Below are 3605 nucleotides of genomic sequence, written 5' to 3'. Positions count from 1 at the left end.
AGCAGAAATCAACAACAAAAGAAAAATTGGGAAATTCACAAATATGTGGAAATTAAAGAAATGCTCTTAAAAAAACAATAGATCAAAGACTACATCACAGAGAATACAGAAGATACTTAGATACTTAGAGACAAAAATGAAAACACAACATACAAAAACTTATGGCATGCAGCAAAGGCAGTGCTCAGAGGGAAACTTATAGCAATAAATGTCTGTTAAGAAAGAAGAAAGATCTCAAATAAGTAACCTAACTTTATACTTTTAGGGAGTGGAAAAAGAAGAGCAAACTGAACCAAAGCTAGCAGAAGAAATATAGAGAATAGAGAAGCCACAGAGGGGCACCTAGGTGGCTCAGTCAGTTAAGTGACTGACTCTTGATTTCAACTCAGGTAATGATTTCAGCGTTCATGAGATCAAGCCCTGAGTCAGACTCCATGCTGAGCCTTCTTTGGATTCTCTTTCTCTCTCTCTCTCTCCCTCCCCTGCTTGCACTCTCTCTCAAAATAAGTAAGCATGAGAAAAAGAAAGAAAGGAAGAAAGAAAGAAAGAAAGAAAGAAAGAAAGAAAGAAGTAATTACACCAGAAGTTAGTTTGAATAGATCAACAAAATTGACAAAATTTTAGCTATAATGACAAAGAAAAATGAGAAAAGGTGAAAATAACTAAAATAAAAAATGAGAGTTGTATCATTAAGACTAATTATACAGAAATAAAAAAATAGGAAAATCTATAAATAAGTACATCTTCCAAATTATGTAACCTAGATAAAATAAACAAATTCTTAGAAAAACACAAATTACCAAACTGATTCAATAAGAAATAGAAGAAATTGAAAGTTTGAACAGACCTACAAAGAGCAATGATTACATCAGTTTGGAAAATGAGAGAGAGAGAAAAAAAAGACCTTCTAGGAAAGAAAAGTTCAGAACCAGATGCCTTCACTGGTGAATTCTGAGCAATAGGTCAAAGACTTGATCTATTGAATTCTGAGCAATAGATCAAACATTTAAAGAAGAATTAACACCCATCCTTCCCAAACTATTCCAAAAAACAGAAGAGCAGCCATTTCCTAACTCATTCTAAGAGGGTAGCATTATTTTGATATCAAAGCTACAGTGCAAGCAAAGAAAATTACCATCAAATATCCCTAAAATCCCTTAAGAATTTACCTAAAAGATCTCTAAAATCCCTTAAGAATACAGATGCAAAAACCTTTTGCAAAAGACTAGCATATTCAATATCATATTAAAAGGATTATATGCCATCAACAAATGGGTTTATTACAGGAATGCAAGGGTGGTACAATATGCAAAACTCAATCAATGTAATATATGACATTGATAGAATGAAGTGGATAAACACACAGTTATGTCATTTGATGTAGGAAAAGCATTTGCCAAATTTCAAGTCTTTGATAATAAACACACTCAGAAAATTAGGAACAGAAGGGAGCTTCTACGACGTGATAAAGGTCATATGAAAAACCCATAGCTAACATCATACTCAACAGTGAAAAACTGAATACTTTCCCCCTAAGATCAGGAATGAGGCAAAGATGCCTGCTTTCACACTTTAATATGATATTGGAAGTTCTAGTCAGAGCACTTAGGCAAGAAAAGGAAACAAAAGTCTTCTAAATTAGAAAGGAATCAATAAAACTTTTTCAGTATGCATATATGATTCTATTTGTAGAAAATGTACAAGTATCCACAGAAAACTACTAGAGTTAATAAAATAATTCAGCAAGGTTTCAGGGTACAAGATCAACACACATAAATGATCTGTGTTTCTATAACCAGCAATGAGCAATCAAAAAAGGAAATAGCTTCCACAGAATATCTGGAAATAAATGTAAACAAGAAGTGAAAGATTTTTACATGAGAACTACAAACACTGCTGAAAGAAATTAAAGACCTAAATAAACGGAAAGAGATCCCATATTCATCGATTGGAAGACTTAACATTGTTAAGATATCAAAACAATCTTTAAAAAGAACAAAGTTGAAGGACTCATACTTCCCAAGCTCAAAATCGTGCTATGAAGCTACGGTAATTACAATAGTGTGTACTCACATAAGAATACACATCTAGACCAACAGAATAGAGAGTCCAGAAATAAATTCATATAATCATGACCAATTGATTTTTGACAAGGTGGCAAAACCATTCAAAGAGAAAACAATAGTCTTTACAGGGGTGTCTGACTGGCTCAGCTGGTGGAGTGTGCAACTCCTAAATCTTGGGGGTTGTAAACTTGAGCCCTATGATGGGTGTAGAGATTAGGAAAAAAAAAAAAAAAAAAGAAAAAGAAAGTCTTTGCAACAAATGATGCCAGAACAATTGGATGTCCACATGCACAGGCATGAAGTTGGACCCCTACCTCACACCATATACAAAAATTAACTCAAAATGGATCAGTGACCTAAATATAAGAGCTGGAACCATAAAACTCTTGGAAGAAAACACAAAGGTTAAGTCTTCATGACTTTGGAATTGGCAATGGATTCTTAGATAGGTGAGCGACAAAAGGAAAAAAATTGGACTTTCATGCATCAAAGACATTATCAAGGAAGTGTAAAGACAATCTATAGAATGGGAAAAAATAGTTGTAAATCATAAATATGATGAGGATTTAGATCCAGAATATATAAAGAACTCTTATAACTCAACAACAAAAAGACAACCCAATTTAAAAGCAGGCAAAGTATTTGAAAAGATATCTCTCCAAAGAAAATTTACAAATGGCTAACAAACATATGAAGAGATGCTCAACATCATGTCATTAGGGAAATGCAAATCAAAACCACAATGAGGTACCACTTTACAACACTAGAATGACTAAATGTGTCTTTAAAAATGGAAACAAGTGCTAGCAAGGATGTGGGGAAATTGGAACCCTTGTCCATTGCTTGTAGGACAGTAACATGGTTCCACTTTGAGAAACATTGGAAGTTCCTCAAAAGTTTAAACGTGCAATTACCATATGATCCTTCAATGCCACTCCTAATTATGTACTGTACCATGGTCTGAATTATGTCCCCTTGGAATTCATGTTGAAGCCCTAACCCTCCATGTGACGGTATTTGGAGTCAAGGAATTTAGGGAGTTAAATAATGTTAAATGAGGTAGGGCCCAATCTGGATGTCAAAGGATGTATGGTCTTTTAAGAAGGCGAAGAGAAAGAGATCTCTCTGATCACAAAGAGGTCCTGTGTGCACACAGTGAGAGGGCAGCTGCCTACAAGCCAAGAAAAAGGTTTCAGAACGAAACCAACCTTGTTGGCGCCCTTAGAGTACCCAGGCTGCAGAACTGAGAAACAAGCATCTGCTGTAAGCCTTACGGGCAGTGGTAATTTGTGACGGCAGAAGCCTGCTGCTCATGGAAGTCCGCGTACAAGCCTGTTTGTAGCAGCACTACTCGTATAGCTAAGAGGTGGAAACGGCCCAAATGTCCATCAACGAATGGGGGGGTGGTGGTGGTGGTAAACAAATGGTGGTAGATACATACAATGGAACACGATTCTGTCCTAAAAAGGAATGAAATATTTAATACATGGATGGATCTTGAAAACATTGTGCTAAGTAAAAGAAGACAGACACAAAAGG

This window comes from Neofelis nebulosa, chromosome 8, assembly GCF_028018385.1.
Source record: "Neofelis nebulosa isolate mNeoNeb1 chromosome 8, mNeoNeb1.pri, whole genome shotgun sequence".
NCBI classification, from domain to species: Eukaryota; Metazoa; Chordata; class Mammalia; order Carnivora; family Felidae; genus Neofelis; species Neofelis nebulosa.
Note: the sequence above shows the minus strand (reverse complement) of the source record.